Source organism: Panthera leo, chromosome C1, assembly GCF_018350215.1.
Source record: "Panthera leo isolate Ple1 chromosome C1, P.leo_Ple1_pat1.1, whole genome shotgun sequence".
Classification (NCBI taxonomy): domain Eukaryota; kingdom Metazoa; phylum Chordata; class Mammalia; order Carnivora; family Felidae; genus Panthera; species Panthera leo.
In genome coordinates, this window is record NC_056686.1 from 88,178,492 (window position 1) to 88,187,903 (window position 9,412).

The 9,412-nt window shown below is 34.4% G+C and overlaps 1 long non-coding RNA gene across 1 annotated transcript; it reads left to right on the forward strand.

The window, feature by feature from the left end:
* The first annotated feature begins 6,888 nt into the window (after nucleotides 1-6,888).
* Nucleotides 6,889-8,257, forward strand: LOC122228524. Its single transcript, XR_006206643.1, has 2 exons — nucleotides 6,889-7,097; nucleotides 8,077-8,257. It is a non-coding gene; the product is annotated as an uncharacterized LOC122228524 (long non-coding RNA).
* Nucleotides 8,258-9,412: the final 1,155 nt, after the last annotated feature.

The following is a 9,412-nucleotide window of genomic DNA, read 5'->3' on the forward strand; positions in this document are numbered from 1 at the left end:
CTATCACAATGGAAACATCTGGGGTATTTTTACTATGTGTTCAATCAACCTAAAACTGTATTCTAGGGGCATAAAATGACTCTGATTGCAGCTGAGGCACAAAGAAGGGTACTCAAGCATTCATTTCTGAAAGCCATGGAGTTAGGAAACTAGATAGAAGTCCTTTGTGTCTGTGGAATTAAAGGTCACTAAGCTCCTGCATCATGCTGACTTGGAATCTACCAACCTGTCAGCCATGAGGGCTTGACTTTGTGGAGTGCACTCAAGGGATTCACTTCTCAGTGTGTAATGGTCTTTACTCTAAAGTGAGTGGTTTTGCTTTTACAAACAAATTAAAGCCTCCTCATTCTATGCCTAGGTACCCTGGAGAGAATAAACATTCTCTGAGATACTTCTTTCCTCCAAAAATATCATCACATTGATTTATTAATCCAACTTCATCAGAACTTATTTTTCTTTGTATGAATATGGTATATATATATATATATATATATATATATTATATATATATATGTATATATATATACATATAATATTTATATATATATGGTATATATGTTTGTGTGCTGTAGCAATATTTGCCTTAAAGTAGCATTACTATGAGTACATTTATGCTGTATAGGTATACAGCACATATTTCATTATATAGGTATAATATAAATTTATTATGATGGTTTAAATATAAAATAAGTAGATGCTAGAGTAATATATCTGTAAATACATCTTAATGAAGCATCAATGAAGAACACATTCTTATATTTTTTTCTAAGCTTTGAAAATATTGATTTACACTGTAACATTATTTGAAAAATTAATAACTTAAATTAGAAAGTGACCTAGGGACTGTCTAATTCCAATTCACTACACCAGTGTCAGTGTATCCTGTACAACACTCCTCCTTGATAGTATGCATTTGTCCATACATTAATGAAGTTACTATTTGGGGCACTGAAGCATCTCTCTGAATGGTGACATACTTTTGTTCCTGTGACCATCCAACAATGTATAAAGTACTAGAAGATGATCTTAAGAAGACAGATGAATATTATGTAGTATAAAACTTATTGACTTAAAGATTACAAGAGAAAAGCAGAATAGTCTTACCTAAATCTTCAATCAGACCAAACTGCAGTAAAATTCTATGCATGTGTAATGTATAGCATAACTTTCAACATTTGGCCATTTTCACTAAGGATGAGTAATTTTTAAATGGGCGTTTGCACTTTGGCTAATACAGCAGGACTTGTGCTATTACAGTACTGACTGCAGGAGCTTAGAGGCCAATGCATTTGGAGTGGGTTCAAAATTGATTTGATAACTCACTTGAACATAAGGATTATATTTTACCCAAGATGCTAGCTAATATACCATAGGCAATTGATTTTCTAGTTTAATGTAGAAATTTCCCAAATTACTCCATTGACTCTCAATTTGGGTTGACCAGAGTAGAAATCCCCTAGGGCACTTCATTAATCCCCAATAAGGGTGCAGCTCTTTGAATCATTAAACCATTCAGTGTTTCAGTTTTTTTACCTACAGAATGAAGAGTACATAGTCCCTGAGGTCCCTCTGGCTCTAATGCTTAGATGCACTTGTCTCCAATTAATTCTTAGCTTTATGGTAATATATGAAATAACCCTGTGAATTATGAAGACCCAATGCAATGCTTTCCATATAGGAAACCTTAAGTAAATATTTGCTGAATTAGTGATTTTCTTTGAGATAATCACCTGATTATAGATATAACAGCATTCTTAAAATAAGCAAAGATCTTTTCTCTAGTCTAAACTGTGTTTATCCTAAAATCTTATAAGACTGGAGGATGTGTGAGGTACACCTATAAAAGGATGGCTTGATCAAGATGTCAGATAAATACTTGAGAAAGGACTGCTTTTAAAAGGAGGGCAAAATGGGTCCAAAAGAAATGCCTTAAGGTCAAAGGGTTATGAATATTTTAATAAGGAATTCTACTCTGTTTCTTAGTCAGATTGCCGTCTGTTCTATCTCTCTCAAATTTATATCCAGATTCTGAGAAGTAGAGTCAGCAGCAAAAATAAAAAGAACATTTTGAAATTAATGTCATAGACTGAATACACATAAAATTTTTCTCCCTCTTAAAACTCCACTAAAACTACAGTGAAGACATTTTTTAAACACATAAAGTAACAAATACAAAAGTATAGGGGCAGAGACAAAATTTTGAAATCTAGAAAATGTAGATGGAGGAGTGTCAATTGACTTAGCATCCAAATAAAACCAAATCCCATGATGGCAATAAAGAAAAGTAAAATCACCCTGATTCTCACTAAAGAATAATCAAAAGCCTCAGCTACTGAGACAGCAAGTCCTGTGGGACTGGGAATTAATTGGACATGAGTTAAAATATTGAAAACTGGGGTGAAAACTACTTGAAAAGTTAGATACATATATTCTCCCACTTAACACACCCAAACAGAAATCTGATGCTTCACTAGAGAAAATTCAACAGACATGATTTGAGCTGAGTATTAGGGCATGATACAGAATTGAGGTTGTGGGTCCCATTTCAAAAACAGGGAAATTAATTTTTTTAAACATACTGAATGGGAATATAGAGAATCCTCAGTCCACTTTTCTTACCTCTATCTTTGAATACAGGCAAAAAGTTTTAAAGATTGTTGTGTAGGGAATTTCACCAGTCTCGAAAAAGGTACTTAAAGATGTAGAGTTCTCTAATAAATGGATCAACATACATCTTGATTTGTCTGGCACAATCTTAATTTATATTTGTAATATTGGTATAGTATAAACAGTGCCTCCTTAATCTCAAGAGTTTAGACAATGACTTACATGCTTATCTACACTTTATTAAAGGTCAAAAGTTGACAGATGACAAAACCACCAATCAGCTTTTAACTCTCTCATTTTTTGTTATAAGCCAAGTATTATAATATCTCTGAATTAAGGCTTCTCATAGAATATTGAAATATGTGCATACACACACACACATACACGCATACACAGCAAATTAGCAGGGGGAAGAAAACTGAAAAAGAACAACTATTAGCAATATTTTTAGAGAGACAAGACAATTTAATACATTGATGGACCCAATAAAGATGGCTTAAAAAATCCAAAGGGAAAAACCCCTTGGATATTAACTTTTAAAATAGTAGAAATGAAAACGATGCAAAAGAAGAACTCAAAAAAGAAAGTTAAAGACATTTCCCCGAGCATACATAAGAAGAAAGAAATTATATCCCTACATTCCCCCACTTTACATATTCAACTGAAATCTGAAGCTCTACTAACTGAAGAAATTTCAACAGATGGTCTCTGGAATGAGATGGGGATTGAAACGACAGAAAAGATAAGAAAACTATGAGAACTACTCAGGATGTCAATATCTGAGTAATGGGTAATTCAAAAAAAAAACATAGAAACTGGAGAGGATTTTGTTATAAAAAATTATTCAAGAAAACTTTCAGAATGGAATGCTATGAATTTCCATAGTGAAATGGCTACTGAGTACTCAGAATAATGGATGACATATGAAAGTCATTGGGAAATTTCAGAACAAAGGAGACATCTGCTTTTGGTCACAGAAATTTAGCTTTCAATAGACCAATCCTCCAGCTGAGCGCAATTAGAACATCTAGAGAAAATCTAGATACAACACAAAACATAACAAAAGTATGTCTTCAGTTTGGAAACACTGGCAAACTATTAAGGTAGTGAGGACTTGATGGTTCAGGATTCTCAAAAGAAGGGAAGCACAGTGAGATGTTTCTGATGTTTGCCATCATCTTTCTCCTGACAAATTGTGAATTCTTAAGCCAAGGGACTAAGAAACTGAGCAAAGATTTTCTTGTTCCTTCAGGCTAAGGAGTCAATATTCATAAGTTAGAGTTCACTACGGAATAAAGGCCTTGATAAGCTTCCCAGGCATTTAAGTGAGACCCCTAAAAGTTTGTTCTCAAAGAGTAAGAGCAAACCAGAAATAGATCAAAACCTACCTTCAAACCAACTTCTGATCAGCTCAAATTCAGATTGGGTTAAGGAGGTATTCCCCTAGCCTAAATATCTCTGGAAGAATTTAACACTCAGAGTCCTAATTTATCTCTAAAATTTTTCATGTGCCACATATAGAATTTGAGCAACAGTCATCAGGAATATAATGGATAAAGAACTATAAAATTTTAAGATTTTTATGCTATATATCAAGTAGTATAATATCACTAGAGTGTGATCAGTTAATGATATATGCAATAAACCTTAAAGCATCCACAAATTAACAAAACAAAGATACTAACTTATAAACTAACAGATAAAATACAGTAATACAGGGGCGCCTGGGTGGCTCAGTCGGTTAAGCGTCCGACTTCAGCTCAGGTCACGATCTCGCGGTCCGCGAGTTCGAGCCCCGCGTCGGGCTCTGGGCTGATGGCTCGGAGCCTGGAGCCTGCTTCCGATTCTGTGTCTCCCTCTCTCTCTGCCCCTCCCCCATTCATGCGTTGTCTCTCTCTGTCTCAAAAATAAATAAACGTTAAAAAAATTTAAAAAAAATACAGTAATACAAATATTTAATTAATCTGAAAGCAGGCAGAAAAAGAGAAAAGGTAAATTAAAAACATATAGTACAAATAGAAAACAAAGAGCAATCTGATAGATTTAACTCTCATCATGTCAATAACAACATACCAAATACACCAAATGGTCTAAATATTCCAACTAGGAGACAGAGATTGTCAGATCAGATTTTTCTTTTTAACTTTTTCAATGTTTATTTATTTTTGAGAGACAGAGAGGGACAGAGCATGAGCAGGAGAGGGGCAGAGAGAGAGGGAGACACAGAATCAGAAGCAGGCTCCAGGCTTCGAGCTGTCAGCACAGAGCCCGATGCTGGGCTCAAACTCATGAACTGTGATATCATGACCTGAAGTGAAGTCAGACTCTTAACCAACTTAGCCACCCAGGCACCCCAGATTGGATTTTTTTTTTAAAGAGCATAATTAGGTGCTATAAGAAATGTACTTACATGCTTCAAATAAAAAGAAACCAAATACATTAAAAGTAAAAGGATAAGACCTATATATACCTCACATTTCATATATATATATATATATATATATATATATATATATATATATATATATATATATATATATAAAGCTTAAGTGGCTAAATTAAATATTGGGAAAAGTATATTTCAAAGCATTAGTATTACCAAGGATTAAAACAGCCATTCAACAATGATAAAGGGATGACTTCATCAGGAGGTTTTTAACAATTCTAAACTTTTATGGACAAAAACAAACAAGAAAACAGGTTTCAAAAAAATGAAGAAAAAGCTAACAGGACTACAAAAATAAATATACAAATCTACACTTCTAAAGATATATTTCAATACTCCATTATCAATAATTGGTAGGATAAGGAGAACAAAAATCACTAGGCATATAGAATATTTCAATGGCACTATCAGCCATTTTGACCTAATGTGACATGATAGAACACTCTACATAACAACAACAGAATACACACTTTTTTCTGTGTGTGGACACAGAACTTTTTAAGAAGATACATTTTATTCTGGACCATAATAAAAATCTAAATAAATGCAAAATGATTCACCACTTTTTCTCAGTGTTGTACCATGTGCAAAGATACTCAACATCATTAGTAATTAGAGAAATTCAAATTAAAACCACAACAACATCCCATTACACATCTAGTAAAATAACTAAAATGAAATGACTAGTCATGCCAAATGTTGTCAAGGACATGAAAGAACTGGCATTAGAACTTTTATACACTGCTAGTGGGAACACGAAAGGATACAACTACTTTGGGAAACAACATGGCATTTTCTCAAAAACTTAACACATACATGCCAGATGATCCAGCCATTCCACTACTAGGAATTCACTCAAGAAAAATGAAAGCCTAGAATTTTAAATAAATGGGGTCATACAGTATCTACTCATTTTGTTTACCTGGCATTTTCAGCCAGCTTAATTATTAAGAGACTCATCCATGTTTAGTAAACATCAATTGTGCATGCCTATTTATTCTCTAACAGTATCAAGATTATCAAACCATTAAGCAAAATTGCTGCTTATTCCTAACTTGAAACATATATCTTCTTCGTGATCCAAAAGGAAGGTTTGAATTTAGGAATTCTATGCTCTAACATAATGATGTAGAAAAAGTTAGACTGTAGACCCATGGCCTCTGGCTCATCCCAATAGTGGCCCACTCAGTTCTGGTCCCTCCTAAGGTCTGTGCATTGCAAAGGGTATCACAACACTTCTAGTTAAGCTTTGCTCACACCTCCCCTAAGTATCTGTCTCTTGAACACTCCTGGGGTTTAGAGTGACACATCCTGGTAGTATCTGACCTGGGAAAGAGTCAGATCAGGCTTCAGAAGCAAGGTCAGGGACATCTGGGCAAGGAATTGTGGGGTCCTGGGTGCTCAAAGAAGTGGGCACTAGGGCTTCATGTGCTCATGCTCCTGTGGTTCCTGGAACTCCTTTCCTAATGGGGAGGGGAGTAGCCAGAGCAGGCCCAACAGATTCCATAACTGGGAAACCAGCCCAGTGGGCAACTGGTATATATACTTTTTATTTTCAAACTGCTCATATATGCTGTGTACACCTTTCTGTATGTGTAATATAATATATAATGATATATTAATTTATAATGAGCTGCTTTGTTAACGTTCTGAAGACTTTGGCTGAGTAGAAAGCCATGTTTGGGAGCCCAAGTAACTGGTAGATCAGGGTGGGGTGGGATTCACCTCATTTTGTGAGAACACAATGGGGCTCTGGTGAGCTGACATGGTAACAGGAGCCTTATGAGTATCAGGAGATGATGTCAACAGATGAAAGTCCAAAAACAGGGGTGGTGACTTTGTGTGCATAAGATACTTCAACAGCACCTCACCAGAGTGAACTGTAACTGTAGGGGAGAAAAAGGAGACAGTCCTGGAATCTAAAGACTCTTGTTTCTGATACATGTCAGAAACAGGGACAGAAGGAGGGAGCAGGAAATGTATTTATGCTTTCCTTGGCTTTAACTGGCAACCAAGCTTCACAGAATATAGCATGTGTTTTAAGGTTGTTGGCCATATTGTTACATATGTTTTGTGCAATATTAATTATATAATTTTGAATCAGAATTGATGCAAAATTCTTCTTAAATCTTATCACATTTCATCCATCTAAATACATGAGATATAATTTTCTTCACATAATCTTGAGGATAGAAATTATGTCATTGCACTCTATATGTATATCTGCATCTTGTTTCTGAATGAATGAGTGAATCCTATTTCTATTTTTCAAATAGACAAACTGAAGTTCACTGATTTTAAACATATATGATTGAGTGTTTGACCGAGACTTAATCTATTTTTGAGGGCAAACATGGAAAAGAATTAAAATAACTTTAAGCTGTCAGTTTTTAAAAATTAAGCATTTTCCATGAATTAAAATTGGAAACGGTTATAAGTACAAACGTAATGTAAACAGAAATATTAGATGAACCCTCACCAGGGAGGAATGAGAGTTGAAATAGATTGTTGTTCTCATGGGTTTGACACAGACCAGAGCCTATCTATTAGGAAGTTTTTGTTGCTCTGTGGTGAAATGAGTAGAAAATAAAAAGAAAGCAGGGAGTTTTAAATGAAGATAATTTTATCTAATATCATATAATGTTCTTAATTTAAGATCACATACTTTCAACTTTTTTTGTCAAAATTTGTCAAAAATTCCTTCATTTTACAAAATCATGGCCAGTGTATTGACTGATTGATCTGTTTATCTATCATCTATCTACCTTGCATGTATCTTATCTATTATATTATTTTGGCAACATAAAAAGAAGGAAATCTCTTGTCAGCTCCTTTAAAAAAAAATTACCGCACTAAAACATTCACATTTGAAACCACATATGCAATCACCCATTCAATCCTGAAACTATGATTTCTCACTAGAAAAGTGATAGACGTTATTGTGAAGATGTTTTTTGTACTTTCTGGTTCAAAAACACCCCCAGATGTTTAAGGTTAAATTGTTTGCATTTTTTGTCATAAAGAACTGGAGCACAACCTATCTCCATGATGAATGTTTGTGGAAGGAAAGATGTGGCTACATAGAAGACAACTATATCCAGGAGAAAAAGTACCTCGGGAGGAGAATTGTTTGCTGACATGTGCAACTAAAATTTTTTGTGAGGGTATTAGAACTTGAATAAAGTTTGGTAAGTTATTTAAAAATAACCGGTTCCTGTGTTCCCATTAGCACACCTGGGTGATCTTTTATCAGGAAAGATATGAACAATTTTATTCATATTTTTTAAATTCAGATTTTGATTTTTTTCTGTTATTCTACAAAAATGAGACATTATTCAACACTGTACCCTGTTTTTTCTTTCTCTTTCAAATTTAAACTTGAGTATAAATTGCTTTTACTTGGGCTCTTTGTTTTCTATAGTGAGTTTAAGTTCCTATCTGTCAATGTAATGCCTTCAATCAACATTGCTATTTCATTTTCTCCGATTGAAATAATCCCATTTCCAATAGTAGTAGTGATAATGATAATTTTTATTTAAAAATCCTACAGTGGCATTTTTAAGAAATTATTACAGTCAAGAGCAGACCAAAATCCTCCTTGGGTAATGGAGATATAGGAAATTTTCAGGTAGAGCACATCCGACTGGCTTCATAGGCCTCATAATCTTACTGCCTTACAGACACATCTCATATATGCATATGTATAACAACAGTAACACACTTAAATTGACAGCTGTTTCAGGAGTGACTGGATGGCTCAGTTGGTTAAGTATCTGATTCTTGATATCGGCTCAGGTCATGATCTCAGTTAGTGAGTTTGAGCCCAGCATCAGGCTCTGCACTGACAGTGTGGAACCTACTTGGAATTCTTTCTCTCTCTCTCTCTCTCTCTCTCTCTCTCTCTCTCTGCTCCTACCCACCTCAAAAATAAAAATAAATTTAAGAAAAGTTGTTTCAGAGGACATTTATGTGGAAAAGTGGGACAGTAGGAATGGAAATATTAAACTGATTGAAAAAAGTTTTTCTTATGATGGGAGGAACACTGACACCATACTGCATTTTCTTTTCTTTTCTTTTCCTTTTCTTTTCTTTTCCTTTTCTTTTCTTTTCTTTTTTTTTTCTGTTCATGGAGCATTTGAAAAAGACTGTATCTGCCAATCAATAACACAACTACCTGCAATCCTGTTGTATTGCTCACACCTAGAATATGAGCAGGAGAAATGACATAATATTTACCCCCCCAGAATTGCTCCATGAAGACTCAGAAATTTCTTGAAGAGTAAAAAAAGGAAATTAAAAAGTAAGAATATCTATGTGACTTATGAAATAACATTTCAGCAAATAATCTCCATTTTCTGT